The 19,304-nt window shown below is 30.2% G+C and overlaps 1 protein-coding gene across 6 annotated transcripts in view; it reads right to left on the bottom strand.

The window, feature by feature from the left end:
* The window catches only part of LOC107453173 (histamine H1 receptor-like), a 420,328-nt gene that overhangs the window by 136,042 nt on the left and 264,982 nt on the right, over window positions 1-19,304 (bottom strand). For 4 of the 6 annotated variants that reach the window (XM_043047827.2, XM_016069880.3, XM_043047828.2 and 1 more), the window contains one exon: window positions 17,615-17,762. The exons of 1 other annotated variant lie outside the window; for it this stretch is intronic. The gene's annotated coding sequence lies outside the window, so the exon portion shown is untranslated. Of the gene's footprint in view, window positions 1-733; window positions 1,041-17,614; window positions 17,763-19,304 lie in introns of all 6 variants that reach the window. One more of the 6 variants, XM_071184615.1, reaches the window with a different exon arrangement.

Genomic DNA, 19,304 nt, shown 5'->3' with positions numbered 1-19,304 from the left:
TTCTTAATAGGAAACTATTGGTGGTTCTTAAAGAGTTAAGTAATGGTTTGTAAACATAAGATTATTTATTTTCAGCTGTTACAATCGTCCCCAAGACGCCATTTCAGCTTCATTTGTTAAAAACAATGCTAGTTAATTAACAAAACTAATCTTGTTTTTTGAAATGTTAATTAAGGTGTCCACTTGGATATTCGGTTAATAATTTTTATTTGTTTGAACAAAATTACTTTGTTACAATGTAATATTCTAATACTTATATAAGTACTTACCTAGCGTGAAAATATCTTTTGTGATACCTAGCGTGAAAATATTTTTTTGTACATAAAAATGGTTGCCAGCATGGGTGTACATGTAGATTTATTAAATACACCTTGTGCGCCACCTAGGAACCAAATCTAGAACCCGACACTCGAAATTTTTGCTCCGTTACTCTCTCCCCTATTCTCTCTAGCTCCAAATATCAGTTGGAGGTTGCACCAAAAGTAGGCATTTTGAAGAAACAAAACACCGATTTTTATTCTTTTGTTATATATAAAAGCAGAGGAAAGTTTCACCATTATTAGGTATTTTTAAAGCGCTCAAATACCATCCAAGGTTGCTATTTACCGTAGCAAAATTATTTTCTGGAAGTAGGTTATTTTATGACATACCTGTAACCAATTTATACAACCAACCAAATTTAAAAGCATAAAATAAATTAACTCTAACTGATGCAAATAAAACATTTACCTACCTAAATGAGTTGATACTTGAAACAACATGAATGAGTCATCCCGAAACACAGAGACCGAGTTGAAAATAAAACATGGCGTCGTCAGCAAATACCGTTCAGTTTACAGTCATCGTCAAAGTTTTTTATGTCTTTTTACCACATGTCTTTTATGTCTTTTGGTACAGTCAGTTGCACCATGGAAGTATTTTTCGATCATATTTCACAATTTATGGTGTAACCGAACTAAAATGATCTTCTATTTAACTAAACTTTGGAAAAATGAGAAACTGTGACCAATCTGACATCCTTCCATTGGAAGGCGTCCTTCCTATATAATGGAGAAAAAAAAAATTCATTGCAATTACTTTCAAGCAACCCAATCATTAGAAATTTCTGTAAAACATCTTAAAGAGAAAAATAATTTCACGAAAATAGAAATGAAAGTGACACCATGAACTATTTTTATTGCAAGATATAACTATTTGATTCTGAAGGAGAGTAATCAGAAGAATCCTGGGATTCATATTCCTTCCATTTTGAGGAAAACACAGGAGACTCATTCCTCGCTCCAAGTTCCGGAGTGCTTATCAGGAAAAAACCGGGATCCGTAAAGAAAACTTTGTGTAAGAGAAACTGGCATCTACTAGAATGATGAGAATTTTTTGTCTCAGTTTTTAACTGACGAAGACTCTAAGGCAAAGAGCGAAAAAAAACATAAAAACTTTTGAAGTGAAAAATTGAATCGAGTAATCTTTGTAATTTCTCAGTTTTGGGGTTTTATCAACGCCGATTGATAAATAATGTAAAATAAATCACTGGATTTGAAAACCGCGTAGTTTATGATAGAAATCAATGTAGCAACAAAAACTATAAATCAACAGAAAATAAATATCAGTCAAAAGAATATATAGATATATGCAGATATATTTGCAAGAAGATAGTTTTCTCTTATTTGTTTTTAAAGTATATTTTCTTTTTTTCTTCTTTTAAAAGCAAACTAGTTTTAGCAGCACTATAGTTGTAAAACATTAGGGATAATCCCGGGTAGCTAAGATTCGAAGGAGATTTGAGTTGTAACAGTTGAGAGTAACAGATTAGAGCTGTAACAGTTTAACCTAGAAAGGATCTAATTTTGCCAACATGATCATTGTTGAGTTGTATGCCATAAATCATTCCCGAAAAGTAATATTTGTATTACCTTTCTTATAAATTCCTTTTTGTTTGTCCCTATCAAATAAACCGGTTTTACTATAATAGTGGGGTAAAAAAGGGCACATATGTTAACTCTGTGGGATATTCAGAAATGCTAAAATTTCAGCGAATAAGTAGCAGACATTTCTATTTTATATGATATCAATTTCGATATTTATTTTATAACCATCGTTGAGCTGCAGACCCAATTTCGGGCTTACGACTACTAATGTTCAACTCCATAGCCCTGTCATTTCGAACCCAATCCAGAAGACAAGGGAACTCATGGATCGAGTATTGAGAGGAATTTACCTTCGCGGAGGACTTTTAGACGAAACTTACCGTCATTTGCGGTACATACAGGGAGAGATTTTGAGAACCTCTCACGGTTAGCCTGAAAGCAAGAGGACTCTAAACCATGATCCGTCTACCACTTAGGATATTTAACGTCAGCACTGTGGTCGGTGCGAGCCGGATGCGGAATTCGTACCGACCAGCCATCGCTGTGATTCGGACCCTGTTCAACTGATTGGGAGGCGAAAGCTCTATCCCCTGAGGCCCCACGGGTCACAGTGTACTTCTCGGGCTAAATATTTATTATTTGATAAGGTATGCATAGCTGGAGTAAAAATAATTTTTATAACTGTAATGACTAATAAATAAAGATAGCTTAAAAACAAGAGAACATTAGAGAGTTGAAACTTCTCTACACAAACAGCATGAATTAGTCATCAACAACACGCCAATATGATAAGTCATACTTCCTTATTAATGAAGTGTAATCAGAGTTTCTTTTCTAGTAAGCGAAACTAATTTCGCCAAGGTACCCGATTTAATTCCACTTCCAGGTTTCACCATGTTTTTTTAAAAACATAAAGGCAAATTTTCTAAATAAATCATCTTAGATATAAATTAAAATTTATTATCAGAACAGAAATGCTTAGAGCACCAATTTGAATCGTGTTTAGTTTTTGCTATTTGCGCATTTTCATTGGTGGATTGCAAAGAAACAGCACTTTCCGGAGTCGCGTATTTCAGGCGCAATATCCAAAATACGAAATTTTGTTCAAATAGATTGTTACAAATTAAACTATCTTTTGAATAACTTACATGTCTACTAATATTTATTTTTATCAACTTGTGATTATTGGATCATTTCGTGATTTTTTGATTGGATCATCTTGTGTGAAACAAGTTTTTTCATCATTTTAATATGCTCTGTCATGGATACAGCATCTGTTAAAAGCGATGAACTAGATCATTTATATTTCTGGAATTTGAAAACGATAATAAATTACAACACGATGGGTGATCTAGTTGCGCCTTCGTTATTGTTGTATTATTTTTTAAGTGATCTAGTTACGCCACCGATGTTTTTCAACTTTAATTTGTTCTTGAGTATGATGTATCTTATTTGGTCGAACTGTTATGTTTAAGACTTTGAAAAATTTGTTAAGTTTTTAACGTTAGTATTATTAGTTTTTTCAAACAGAGTTTTGTTTTAATTATGTTCCAGTTCATGCTTTAATATTTCAGTTGCATTTTTAATCAGTTCTAGTTCGTGTTTTAAAAGCATCGTTGCAAAATGTTAGCGGACGATAGTTTGAGAAAAATGAAATACCCAACTAAAGCTAACTAAGCGCATTGTTTAAATACTGATGCAAAAACGCCTGATACAAAAATAAAACCAAAAGGCAAACATAAAGTATCGAAATTCGAAGAAATTTTATATTTAACCTCCGCAAGTAATTTTCAACATAAATATGCTTATATTTATTCATGGAAAAGACATTTAAATTTCAAGACGTTTCATTTATTAAACTCTTGAAATTTAAATGCCAAAACGCTTTGTTTTCAGATATTAATAATAATTATTTCTTTTTACAATTTTTAAAACATAAATTTTTAATTTTCTAAGTGTAAATTAATTGCTTTTCAATTTGCCCTCCAGTTTCAGAAGTTCATTGATCACTATAATTGCATTTTTCAAGTGGAGTCTAAGAACATAACTTTCAATAAAAAATTCAGAAATAATTTTATAAGGCACAAAATACCATTAAATCTGCAGCTATAGTTTTAAGTAAAATTTGAGGCTATTAAAATATATTTTCCTCTTCTTGCTAAATAAATTATTATAAAGTTATAACTTAACAACACTTCTTAAAATAGATAGCTCAAACTTTCAAATAAGAAAAAAAATGCATGTGCAAGGTTATCTCATATTAATCCTCATAAAATTCGCTATTAAAAATAAGACAAAAAATACTAACCAAGTATCTCTCTTTTTTTGGTCGTATTTGTTCTTAACAAATATTCACACATAAAACTTTTAATATTCTGAAATCGCTGAATCCGATTTAAATTTTTTCCCTCTGTTAGCTGCATTAACATTTAGTTGCTTAAAAAAAAGCTTCTAATCGTTAATGGTATTATTTTAAGTGATAAGAACATTTAACTTTCATTTTTAATGAGTTTTTTCATGCTCTCTGAATATTTAATCCGAATTGAGTCATTAAAAGCAAACGATAGCTATTAAAGAAACAAAATCTTGTTTAAATAAGATTTATTTGATTTAGAAAAAAAAATTATATGATTTTTTATAACTGATAGAAGATATTCAAATATGAAAAAAGCAATTCGGCTAGCTTTTATTCGTTTATGAATCAAAAAGTTTCTTCTGTTCTTGATTTAATAAATTATGTATTTACAGTCCCTGGAAAATTATTTTGCACACTCTAAGATTCGATGTAAAATCTTGATTATCAGGTTATACTCTATACAGCTTTAGTGCTTTTATGGAACTGAAACCATTTTACCACGTTCGTGTATCAATTGGTTAACACACGTTAAAAATACAATACAATACGTTGAAAATAAATATAGATAGAAATTACATAAAAAAATTTCCTGAATGAAAACCCATTACATGTATGTTTAACTATAAAAGTATAGCCTATAAACTCGTGCAAAACATGTCATTATAAAAACACTACTTAATAATTTGGTCCAACTATTATAATATACTAATATACTACCTGATATAATAAATATTCCATATTTATATAATATATCGTCTAATTTGTCCAATCGTCGAATTTATATTATATATCGTCTCATTTAACCCATTGATACACTAACGTAAACAAGTGCAAACAGTCTGTGTAAAAACAATAAAGCTGTATAGAGTATCACCTGATAATTAAGATTTTACATAAAATCTTAGAGTGCGTCTAATAATTTGGCCAGGGACTGTAAGATGATAAGATGCAGTGTATAACAATTATTTGTTAGGTAAAATGTTTAATGGTTTTCAAAGTACAATATATATTGTTTGTATATTGTTTGCTTATGAAGATAAAAAAATTTTCTGACATCGTTTTCATTAATTTTAGAATTTGTCCTCGTACATTATTAGGGGAAGGTTGCTACCATTAAATCGGTTCTTCCTTTGGAACAACTCCATTAGTTTTATAATTTTGCGTACCAGAAGGCAGACACTACCCCAGACCTTGCAGCAAATCCTTGTGTCGGAATTTTATTTTTAGTGTCATGAAAATATTTGTACTAAAAACATTTTTTCAATAAAGCAAAGATATTGCAGTTTCAAACCTTTATTCCTAAAGGGATTGAATATTGTTTTTTAAGGCTTTTTAAAAAAGTATTGTCAAAATGGTCATTTAGGGCCATAATGACGTTTTAGCTGACGTCACGATAGCGATAGGATCCAATTGGGTATACTATAGCCTACGTCACAGATCGTGTTATTCCTACTAAATTTAACTAGTAAACAGCATTTTCTGCGAACCTGATTTCTTGCAATAAGTAAAAGCATCAAACGAAGTGTCTTGTTTATAAGTCGCTACTCGCCAGGTTGGAATTGTATTAGTCTAGTTCCTTTGGAAATAATTTATATTGTTGTTTTACCGAAGTTTATGAATTTAGTAAGCATACTTCAAAATCAGTTCATTAATTAAACTAAAAGGTAAATGTTATTCCTAGTAAGTGGAAGTAGTTGTGCTTTTTTCATATTATACCCAATTGCATTGTCCATTAAAATTTCATGACAAAGTGGATTTTAGTTGAGCACACAAGACTTTGCGAAAAGACACCTTATAATGACCTACATTTAAGATTATTTTCACCTTGAGACTAGCTCTATGAAAGGATATTTTCACACTTGTAAACTCTAAGTCAACCTCGATTTAAGGTTTTTATATAGAAGGTTGTTTTCCAAGGTTTTGGATGAGGGCAATGTGCGTATAATAAAACAGATGGTCGCAGATCTCGTTTCAAGATTAGAAGGTTTACAGGTAAACAGCATAAGAAACCTTTTTAGGCATACATTAAAAGTTTTTGATGAGTGATAATAAACCTTATTTCTCTATCTGGGTAAATTTTAACTTTTTAGTACAATTTAGAAATTTAAATATAGCCACATTGACCATGTGTTAAATAAAGTTGAAACCAATTCCCCGGCGTTCGCCTTTCAATGAGGCGAACCGGATTCGAATCCCAGTCGATACGAATTCCGCATCCGTTTCGCACCGACCACAGTGCTGACGTAAAATATCCTCAGTGGTAGACGGATCATGGGTTAGAGTCATCTTGCCATCAGGCTAACCGTGGGAGGTTCTCGAAGTCTTCCTTTCCATGTAACTCGAATGCGGGTTAGGTTCATCGAAAAGTGCTCCACGAAGGTTATTTTCTTCCAATGCTCGATCAAGGAGTTCCCTTGTCTTCTGGATTGGGTTCAAAATGACANAATAAATATTCCATATTTAAATAATATATCGTCCAATTTGTCCAATCGTCGAATTTATATTATATATCGTCCAATTTAAGCCATTGATACACGAACGTAAGCAAGGACAAACTGGTTTCAGTCTCGTAAAAAGAATAAAGCTGTATAGTATAAAGCCAGATAATTAAGATTTTACATAGAATCTTAGAGTGCGTTTAATCATTTGGCCAGGGACTGTAAGAATTAAGATGCAGTGTGTAACAATTATTTGTTAGATAAAATGTTTAATGGACAATACAAAGTACAATACCGTATAATGTTTACTTGTTAAGATACAGTTTTTTTCTTACATCGTTTTCATTAATTTTAAAATTTGTTATCGTATAATATTAGGGAAAGTTTGCTACCATTAAATCGGTTGTGCTGACATGAAATATCTTCAGTGGTAGACGGATCATGGGTGAGAGTCATCTTGCCATCAGGGCTAACCGTGGGAGGTTTTCGTGGTCTTCCTTTCCATGTAACTCGAATGCGGGTTAGGTCCATCGAAAAGTGCTCCACGAAGGTAATTTTCTTCCAATACTCGATCCAGGAGTTCTCTTGTCTTCTGAATTGTGTTCAAAATGACAAGGCTACGGAGTTGAACATTAGTAGTCGTAAATCCATAAAACTGGGTCGGCTGTTCAACGACGGTTATATAATAAAATAAAATCCTGTGCAGCCATTTTTTCAATTGTTTTGAAAAAATCCCGATATTTGTCAAAATACGCTACATTTACCTATATTATATTATATTAATAAGTGATTACTGAATTTTTTGACAGTGAAGAATTAGCAGTCAAAAAATGTTTTACAATAAATCAGAATTGTATATCTTAAACGTGCAAAAATGATACAAAACTACAGATAAATGCCTGGATTTTTTTTCGTATTGAAGTATTTCTAAACTAATGTGAACCAACTCTTTTATTTGAGTTAACATTGAATCATCTTATTTTAAAATGTAAATGTTTTTTTTTTCCTTTTGTAAAACACCAGTACACGTGTCGAAACTTTTCTTCGAAAACTTTATTCTCATCTGATAGACCAGTTCATGATCTGATGATCATGATCATCAGTTTCGATCGATTTTCTAAGATCTTCGGATGAATTTCAAAATTCTTGTGTGACGAAAAAAGTTTGAGTTCTCATTTTTGTGACATTCTAAACTCAGAGACAAATATACGCATATACAATCTGTTCTTTATTTTTGAACTAATTTTCGCGATTTTTTATTTTCTGTATACACTGTATTAAATTCCCGATCAAATCAAGGTATAAAGTACTGGCACTTTGGGTGCGTCATCCGTAAAACTAATTTTGCCGAAAGATCTAGAGCCCCTGAATTAGACAGGCCGACTCATCATCTATTTTTGCTCCAAAGAGCTAACATAAGCACAATACTAACATAACGTTAACTTGCGAACTTTTTTGCTCCAATATTGCTTGATAGGTCAGCTCTGATAGTATAGGAGCCTTAGAAAGATCCATGTTTACCGTAAAATAATACACCATAATTTTTACAGTAATATTTATTTTATTGAAGTGATTCAGTGATTTTACTGTAAATACTGTAAAAATATCGGTATTTCGGAATTTTCGTCCCGTAACATTAATGCAATGTAAATAAAGTGTCAATCATTCATTTTGAAAAATCTGTTTCTATTTTCCCCTTTGGTTACCAAATAAATAAAATAGCTAAAATTTGTAAGCTTATTTAATTTATTTGGTACATAATAGTGTTATGTAATATGTATTAATAAAAACTAAGCTAAACTCAGTGACGCGACAGCCCATAGAGGGCCAAGGCCTACTGTGCAAATCTCAGTTTTCTTGACCTTGGGCTTTGGGGTGCAGGAACAGAAGTTCCGGTCAGGTGCTCAGCCGAACGCGGAACCCCCTGTGGTTAGTTCCCAAGCATGCTTGGTACTCATTTATCGACACACTGAAGGGATGAAAGGCTGAGTCAACCTTGCCCTGCCCCAGGATCGAATCAGGGACCTGTGGCACGACAGCGCGAATGTGTATTAATAGCACGTAATAAATTATTTTCATGATGTATCGGATAAAATGAAACCCGGTTAATAAGAAATAATTATGATAGTCTCTCCAATTTCACGCTAACGAGATTTGACTGTTGTCTGGAAAATGGATTCAACGTGACACATAATTAAGTATTTTATCAACATTTAAGTTTGAGTAATGAATTCCGGTTATTGAAAAAATCACTATTTTTTTTTATTTCTTTACTTTAGACCCTTTAAAATGCATTTTTAGATGTTTTAGATCGTTTTTTAGATCGCTTGACATGCATTTTTCACCCATTTGCAAAATGGGTCTTGATTTGGATTTGATGGCGTCCACACACTTTTCAACTGTGTTCAAGAGTAATAGTAAACAGTGCGGATGCCGTGTTTTCTTTTTATTGTTCACTAGCAGGCATTTTTATTGTATTTACATCATAATAACTTAAAGTATTTTTTATATTCTTTTTTATTATTAACGTATAATGACTGGCTTGATGGTGATTTCAATACTGAAGAAGGAAAAGTATTTTGTGAAACACGTACATAGACAAGGATATGAAACATCAATAGAGACAGTGATTTGCAACCCATGATTTGAAATGTATGACGGAGTCCAATCCAGAAAGAAAAAAGCATTTGACCAAGAGGTAACCAGTGATAGTAATAAGGCGATCACAACTTTTATTTTATAGTTGCTTCATACCACGCCCCTATTCAAGATGTTTTGATGGTTAGGACAACATTAAATGTGGCAATTTAAAAATTATAATATTTTCGCTCTTTTTTATTGCGACTTTTTTATTTTACTACTTCTTTTACTACTGCACTATTGCTTTTACATTATGTATTAGGGAATACAACTAAATTTGGAAGAAAATGGAAATATTTCAAGGAAAACATTTGAAAAACTTATATATAAATATATCTTAGATCACTGAAGACAAGAATAAATTTGAAACACAAAACCTTGGAGGTAAAAAAATATATTTATTTTTACGAATTAACATAACAAATAACATAGAGGAATTTATATTTCAATGCACTACACTACTTGAATTTTGCGCGTATATTTTGGAGATTAAAAAAACGAACATTGCGGGGTTCAAAGTACAATAAAACACAACAAAATAAATTTGATTTTCAAATGAAGATTGCCGGGATAGCCTGGTTGGTAGAGCACTGGGCCCATGTCCAACAGTTCGAGTGTTCGATCCCTTGCAGTCAATGGTGACTGATACACGTTAAATCTATCGAGTCGCAAAGTCCTTTATGTTCCCATAACAAATCAATACCTCTGAGAGTACTGATCCAGGAGTTTCCTTGTCTTCTGGATTGGGTTCAAAATTACAATGCTACGGAGTTGAATATGAGTAATCGTAGACCCATAAAATTGAGCCGGCTGTTCAACGACGGATGTAACATCAAATGAAGAGTTTTTTTGTCTAAAACAGCTTCTACGCCCTTTTTTTTGTAAAAAAAGTCAATTTCAATTCGAGTTTGCTGACTAAAACCTGTACAAAACCCCAATACTAGAAACTCCTCCTTAAAAACACACACCCAATACCCGGTCTCTGTTGAAAAACACGCAAAGTATGACTTCCTTCAAAGTTTCTTAAACCTCAAAAGCAAGAAAAACTTACTGACAATATTCCTTACGAAATACTTTTCATTCCTGCATCGTTTCCAAATATTATCGACCTATTATGAGCTAAGGAAAGAGAATTATCTTTACGAATTAACATAAAGAATAACATAGAGAAATTTACATTCCAATGAACTACACTACTCGAATTTAGTGCGTACATTTTGGCGATTAAAAAAAAGGAGGATTGCGAAAATGGACGTGAAAAGAGTGATTGTGTGTGTGGGAGGTGAGAGACAATTATCACACTTTATGAAATTGTTCAGAGTTAGGAAGTTGTTCCCTTTGTGTTGGGTCTCTTCTTAATCCCTCGATATTACTCCCATCACAGTTTCAGTTGCAGTTAATGGAACAGATGCCGTGGAGCAAAACGGGACAAGATAATAAGGTTTGGTCTTATCAGCCAAATTGGAAAAATTCTGCCAAGATGAGAGTTTGACTTTGATGAATGGTCCCCAAAGAATTTTGGATGATGCGGTCTGATTGGATGTCATTATCACCTTAGTTTCTCCGAAAAAAGAAACATTAGAACATTCTTAAATGATTAAGTGGTCACTCACATAAACATGATAAACATGTGGGGGAAAAATCAGCTTTAGTTACAGATAGAAATTTTTTTTCAATGCGGTTCACTCATGTAAGATTACATTTAACCAATAAAAAATGAAAATACTTATTTAATATTTAAAACATTTTATGTAAACGTTAAAAAAAATATATAGGACATTTTCTCATACCATGTAATTTGGAGAGGTATTTTTCCAAAAAGAAAAAAGGGGAAATTACCTTTTGTTTGCATTAACACAAAGAGCAATTATTTAGCAAACTCTTGAAACTAAATATATTATTTAAAATTAACTTCGTATTTTGAGCAAGATTTAAGGAAACAGTACATTTATTCCGCACATATTTTACAAAATTGCAGCGAAATTGAATTAATAATGTTACTTTTTCTAATACATGTGATGCAGTTTTCATAAAAATATCTTCTAAAGAAAACATTAGTAAAATAAAAATAAAAGAACAAAGCATATTAAATATTTTGATTTTCTTATAAGAAATATTTTTGGAAAACAAAAAGTTCTAAAATGAAAAATCCTGAAAATATATAGTTGTTTTTTGAAAACTGAAGAAATGCTTATTCTTTCTAATACTTTATTCCTATTCTAAAATATTCTATTTACATTCGAAACATTGATAATGATAAACTAATATTTTACAATTTCTGTCATTCATCGTGTTCTTCGTTGTAATTCCTCTGCCCTCAATACAGACAGGAGAATGACAAAAATCTGAATTACTTTAAATAACACAATGGCATTACGGAGCAGCTGCATAATTTTTTTGAATATAAATTAAAAACTGTATTTAAAAGATTACTTAGTGATTACTTAAGTTTTATCTGAAAAAATCAATAATTACATGAAAGAAATGATTCGAAACCAGTTGACATGTAATTAAAACATTTACCAAAATATTTGACGAATTCTTAACTAAATCATGTTTGTTAAACGAAATCAAAAGTAATGCAAAATTATTTTACGTTAGCACTGACCACAGTGATGGCTCAGGGGATAGAGCGTTCGCCTTCTAATGAGGTGAACCGGGTTCGAATCCTAGTGATGGCTGATCGATACGAATTCCGCATCCGGTGTGCACCGACCACAGTGCTGACATAAATTATCCTCAGTGGTAGACGGATCATGGGTTAGAGTCCCCTTGCCATGGTTTTCCTCGCCATGTAACGCAAATACGAGTTAGTTCCTTCAAAAAGTCCTCCGCGAAGGCAAATTTCTCCCAATACTTGTTCCAGGAGTTGCCTTATCTTCTGGATTGGGCACAATTTTACAAGGTTACAGAGTTGCTGTAGCAAACCCAAACATTGAGTTGGCTGCTCAACGTCGATTATCAATTATAAAATAATATTTGGCATAAATAAAAAATACTTTTTTCCAGCCTTCTTCACAGCGTTATAAACAATTATTGTTGCAACATTATAAGTGAAGTAAACTTTTAGATATTTTTTTTGCTCACAATTTGAATTATCATCAACATTTTTGATATATTTAAAAAAATGACGAAATGAAAAAACAAATAAATTAAAAATTAAGTTAAGTTAATTAAGTTAAAAATTTGGATACATTTCTCTTTAGTAAAATTTAACTTCATTTATTTAATGATTTCACCATAATGAATATAACTGCGGACACTCAAAAATTAAAAAAGGAAGTTTTCACATGCTGATCACTATTTTGTCAGAATTTTTTTGCCAAATTTACATTTTTTAAATTATGCTTTTAACTACGTTTTCCACACTGCTATTGACGAATAGATAATTAATATATTATGCAAATTAGAACTACTCATTTTGAGGCAATAAGTAGAATCTACCTGATATAAAAACTGCGGTTATAGCCCCTGTCCAAATTATTAGACGCATTGTAAGATTCGATATAAAATCTTAATTATCAGGTGATACTCTACAGCTTTATTATTTTTACGCGGTTGAAACCAGTTTACACTTGTTTACGCCCGTGAATCAATTGGTTAACATTGTCATGCAATATGTTAAAAAAAATACAAATAGGAAGTACATAAAAAATCTCCCGAATAAAAACCTATTACACGTATGTATAAATGTAAAAGCATTGCCTATAAACTCGTGTAAAACATGTCATTATTAAAACACCACAGTGAGTCAAATCATTTGGTCTAATTATTATAACATACTAATATAGTGCCTGATATAATAAATATTCTGTATTCATGTTATATACCGTTTAATTTATCCAATCGTCGAATTTAACCCATGGATACACTAACGTAAACAAGTGCAAACAGTCTCGTAAAAACAATAAATGCTGTATAGAGTATCACCTGTATAATTAAGATTTTACATAGAATCTTAAAGTGCGTCTAATAATTTTGCCATGGTCTGTTTACTGGTTGTACGAGACGGAGAAAACAATAACTAAAGAAAATCGCAATTCTTATTTATTAGATCAAGAGGATTTAATTTTTCTAAAAGAGTATGTGTTATGATTTCTTTTATCCTGATTAATTTGACACCAAGTGTAAAATAATGCTCAAAACAATTCCAAAGTTACAGCAAATATAATAATTCACTTAAAACAGAAAGTTAGAAATAAGAAACAGAAAAAAAAAATTACGCCATAAAATAATACGCCTATTTTCGGAACTCAAATCGTCTTCAAACTCAAGCACTTTATTATAGTTATTTACTCAAAGCATTGTCTTTTTTAATCTTCTTTTCTAAATTCGCATTTTTTTTTTTTTGCCTATCGTGAAAGACTGCTCGTTTCTAACAATAAGCTGACCATCAGCGTCCTTATAAAACTTAAAAAGAAATAGTTACAAATGCAGAGCTTTGGAAAATCCCTGCTATATCTTTTTCAATTCAATATTCTAAGAACGAAATTCCTGTACAGAAATTCTCTAACATAAACATAAGTGAGGTTTCGAATGTTCTTTTGAAAATTTTGCTACCTGTTATTTTTTTTTTAATTTTAGGAGGATGTCGGTCAGCTTTCTAATTAACAAGTAAAATTGTTTTGCATAAAAATCTAAAAATAGTTTTTTTTTTTTTTTAAATTTGAAAACACTTCTTTTTTTTCGTTGAGCTTAAACCGTTTTAAAAAGAACTCATTTGTCTGTATGTTAAGAACTGTTTCAATTCATTAACATGTTATTTTTGAGTTTTATTACCCAATGGCAAAATGGGACTTGATTTGGATGGGATGGCGTCCACATACTTTTCAACTGTGTTCAAGAGTAATAGTAAACAGTGCGCATGCGTTCCTATGGCGACCGCTACTGTCTTTCTTTTTATTGTTCACTAGCAGGCATTTTTAATGTATTTTACATCATAATAATTTAAAGTATTTTTATATTCCTTTTATTATGAACGTATAATGACTGGCTTGACTGTGATTTCAATATAAATATGAGTGCAGAAGAAGGAAAAGTATTTCGTGAAACGCGTCCATAGGCAAGGATATGAAATCAAACATCAATTGATGACAGTTTTTCCAAACCCATGATTTGAAATGTTTAACGGAGTCAATCCAGAAAGAAAAAAACATTACACCCATGACTTATTATGTTTTTTTTTTCTTTAAATTTTCTCTCTAAATAAAAATTATAAAAGTTCGTAGCGTTATTTTACGTTATTTTATGTTGCTTATGTTATTTCATTATGTTGTTTTGTTTTGCGTTATTTTATGTTGCGGTTTTCGTTTAAATAATGTCTATCCCATATGTGTTTAACTCCTTAAAGAAATTCAGAATACTTAGTTAAATTCTCAGTAACTTATGGCAATAAATAATATAAAAGTAAATGAAAAATTCCATTCGTAATAAAATTCTTTCCTCCATTTTCCATCCAAGTTCTAAATGAGTTTGCGTTAGCAAAAAAAAAAAAAAAAAACAATTAAGTTTTGCACTTAATTGTGTCATTTACATGAACAAGTAATTTGATTGGTATTTTTTTTCAATTAACATAAAAGAAAACTAATTAACTGATGTTTGAAAGAAAACTTCCGTATTTTTTTTCCGACAATTCGAAAATACTTAAAACGTGTTTTTTTTATTAATATTATTATTATTTACTTTTTACTACTTTTTTCATGTTATGTATGCTTTTTCTTTTAGTTTTCGCTTTTCATTTTATTCATTCTTTTTCTTTTTTTTTGATGTTACATTAAAAGCTTTTACTTTCCGAAACAGACTGTGTTTTTTGTAACGTATACGCTATAAATATGAGATTTTTAAAAAGATTCATCAGAAATTCAGTTGTAAACCCAAATTGATACAGCTAATAAATGAGAGTAGTAACATTTATTTATCCTAGTGAGCGAATTTTTTTAAAATATTATTTAAAATATTACTAATATATTTGTTTTATTATTTTAAAAATTAGTGATATTAGTTTTCTATCTTTAGTGATTTCCCTAGAAAAATGTCGTCACAAAATCTCTTAAAAAAACGCTAAAAGTCTTTAAGCATTCTGGCACAAAATTTCGCAATTTTCTTTTAGTTTTTTTTAATCTTTAGAAAAACCTTAAGGAAAATATTCTTATATTTCCTTTACATTTCTTATGTACTATAATAAATGTGGAGTAAAGTTTGCACAATTTTCAGTGTTGAGAAAAACTGAATTTTCTTATGTAGTCGTATTTTCTATTTCTTTTTTCAAAGTTACAGTTTTTATTACTTATAAATACATTTTTTTGTGTGTTTCTTTATTGGCAACACACATTTTCATGCACATAAGAATCAATCAAGCAACACACAATAGAACAGAACTTCTTTGCGAAAGTATTTCGTTTAAAAAACGAGCACATTTTTAGGTATTATATTTTGTATGCTAATTAAATGAGAATAATGTACGAAATTTTCAATTTAGAGCATTTGCATCCACTTATAAGTCTAGCAAATATTTACAACATTCAATTAAATATCCTTTTGACATCAGTAAGTCAAGACATATGTTTTTAACTTATATTTAACTTGTTTTATTAATTGTTAAAAATAAATATTTGAATTATTTTACACTGGAACAAAATTATTGTTCGCTTAAAAAAATTAAACATATCCCAAGATTCTTCTTAATAACTATCGTTCTATTTTCTAACTAGAAATACAAGTTATTATGATGTGTTACAGTGAAGTAGCAGAGCATTGGAAGTTTTGGAAATAAAACTATATTCAAATTTAAATTTTACGTTTCTCTGATTGTTACATTTAAAAATCAATGGGTACTAGAGTACCTATTTATCACACATTTTATTCAAATTCATTTAGTTAACAGCTGCCATTATATATTTAAAGCAAAAAATATCAAAATTATAAGAAGGTTCCTTTTAGACACATTTTTCATAACCTTAGAGAGTTAATTTTCATAATTAATCATAATAATGCATTAATTATTCATATCAGAACATTGAAAATCTATTAGCTGTTCTTTTCTTGAAATTTATATTCGATGCATCTAGTGTAGTTAAGTACAGCATTTAACAAACGCTGTACTTAAACTACACATTTTGCAATAATACAAAAAATAATGTATTGTTATAAATTTATAAAGCAATAATAAGCCTTATTTACGACAAATTAAATAGTAGCAGATAAGGTATAAGTGTACAGCAAGTAAATTAGTATCAGACGAAGTTTCAATAAATTAGAAAAACATTTAACAGAGCACACACAGTATCGGTTAAAAGTAAGAAATTAGTAACTGATAAGATCCCATTTAGGGAAAATTAGTAGTTGAGGAATTATCAGTTAAAAATCTAACAATTTAGAAGCACACGAAATATCAGTTAACAAGTTAACAAAAGTAGTAGATCAAATATCTGTTAACAAGCTAGTAAAAGATGAAATATCAGTGAACAAGCTAAAGAAACTGGTAGCAGAAATATCGTTTAACAAGCTAACAAATTAGTAGCAAACGAAATATCAGTTAACAATCTTACAAATTAGTAACTAACGAAATATCAGTTAACAAGCTAACAAATGGTAGCAGATAGAATATCAGTTAACAAGCTGAGAAGTTATTAGCAGACGAAATATCAGTAAATGAGCTAAAAAAAATTTTTAGCAGATGAAATATTGCTTAACAGGCTTGCAAATTAGTAGCAGATGAAATATTAAGTAACAAGCTAACGAATAGTGGCAGACGAAATATAAGTTAGCAAGCTAATAAATTAGCAACAGACGAAATATCAGTAAGCAATCTAACAAACTAGTAGCAAACAAAATATCAGTTAACTAGTTAAAAAAAATTAATACGAGACAAAATATTAGTAAACAAGCTAGCAATGAGTAGCAAACGAAATATCAGATAACGAGCTAACAAATAGTAGCAGACGAAACATAAGTTAACAAGCTAAAAAATTAGCAGCAGACGAAATATCAGTTAACAATCTAACAAATTAGTAGCAAGCAAAAATCAACATGTTAAAAAACAGACAAAGAACAAAAAAATTAAATGGACACATTTCACCTGATTTAGATAACAACAGCCATAAAAAAGGAAGAAAAAGGATTTAATCAGTCATAGTTTTTAACACTTACAATAAAGTCAAAAACTTCAACTTTTGAGGGTTTTTTCGAGTTCTTTTCTAACGAAATTCTGCTTCATATCATGCTGAGCAAAAGCTTTTCTTATAAAACTTTGATTATCTTAATGCAAGGTTAAGAAATGGGTAAAATATGCAGGAAAGAGATATTGTTTTACGTACCACGATAGAGAATACCCCGCATTTATCTCAACCCATGTCTGACGCCATTCAGATTCTGCTGCAACTTCGTGTGATTCCTTCAAGTTGAATTGTTAAAAAAGGGGGAAAATTGGGAATTTTATGCTTCATCTAACTCCTCCTTTGAAACCTAAGGGATTAAAAAAATGCAATCTTAGTAAGTGGAAGTACGACAGTCTCTGATATGTCATTCAAGAATATTCATTTCCTTGGGAGACAAATAGAATCACTTTGAATACTGCTTTTTTATGTACAGCTGCAACATCTTTTTTTTTATGTACCGCAAAGTTTTTATTTAAAATCTAATCCTGCTTATCTTTCAGGTTGCAAATCCGCATTAGGTAATTTTGTGGATGGAAATATTTTTTTTTTGTTTTGCTTCGTAACATAAAATCTTAAAAGAATAAAAAAAAAGTAATTTGATAGCAACACAATAAAACTCGTTTATCGGAAACAAATTCGAAAATATTAGATTATAAAATGTTATAATTCAAAGTTTTAAATTTACATATTTCAATTAATGTTTATTTCGAAAAGTGTTTAACAAGGTAAACAAATAATCGCATAGTTTTGAACAATCTAATTATTGTTAACAAAATCCAAAATTGGTACGGTATCAGAAATATAGTAAAAATAACATAAATATAGCACAAAAAAAGCACAGAAATAGGTATATAGTCCCTGGCCAAATTATTAGACGCACTATAACATTCTATGTAAAATCTTAATTATCAGGTGATACTCTATACAGCTTTATTGTTTTTAAGCTTATTTATCCGAAAAACAAATAGATAAACTCTTTCAAAATTTGATTTAAAAAAAAATTAAAAAGACAATGGATACCCAACTAAAGTATTTAAATTCTACATAAAATCATTGAGTTAATTGTATATTATTGTAAATAAATTTACTAAGAAATTTCTTCGTTAATTTATACAATTTTTACTATGTGCAAATCCATTTCGGGCAAATCCGTGGCTAAAATAATGTGCAAAACAGGCAATTCATGTTTCCTTTTCTTTTCTATTTCATTTTTTTCTTAAATAAATGTTAATGTTCTAAAATTATTAATTGTCAACTTCTTTAAGTTATCCAGTATAATATTACCTTGCGCACATTCATTTTCGGGCCCATCCTAGGTAACTAACAAATCGAACGCACTTCAGTTCTGCAGTAAAAGCGCACTTTAATACAAAATCCCTCTATTTACGCTTTTACCTCAATTTGCGCTTTTGGTTTCATATTTTGCAATCCGGCAAATTTATTTCGAAAATATTTTAAATCATTCTAGAAAAATTTCCCGTTCCTGCAAGTTCATTTGAATTCGCTGCTCGCTTTATAGATTTCATTTCATGTTTTATTCTGTTTTTTCTTCATATTTTATTTTCTGTTCTTACGTGATATTTTTACTTATTGTGTTCTATTTTATTTGTTGTAATTTTTCTGTAAAATTTTTTCAAGTGCTTTTCACACTATTGTATTGATTTTTTTGCTTTGGCTATATTGATACAATATTAGAATGCACTTTTTGCGGATATAATCGTGTGAGCTGATGAAAAGATTATATCTTTTATTTTCCGTTTTTTTTATTAATTTTTTTCATGTTTTCTCTACATTTTGAACTTATATATATATATATATATATATATAGATTCTTAAATCTATATAAACA

Source organism: Parasteatoda tepidariorum, chromosome 8 (assembly GCF_043381705.1).
Source record: "Parasteatoda tepidariorum isolate YZ-2023 chromosome 8, CAS_Ptep_4.0, whole genome shotgun sequence".
Classification (NCBI taxonomy): Eukaryota; Metazoa; Arthropoda; class Arachnida; order Araneae; family Theridiidae; genus Parasteatoda; species Parasteatoda tepidariorum.
This window is presented reverse-complemented; position numbering and strand designations above follow the sequence as displayed.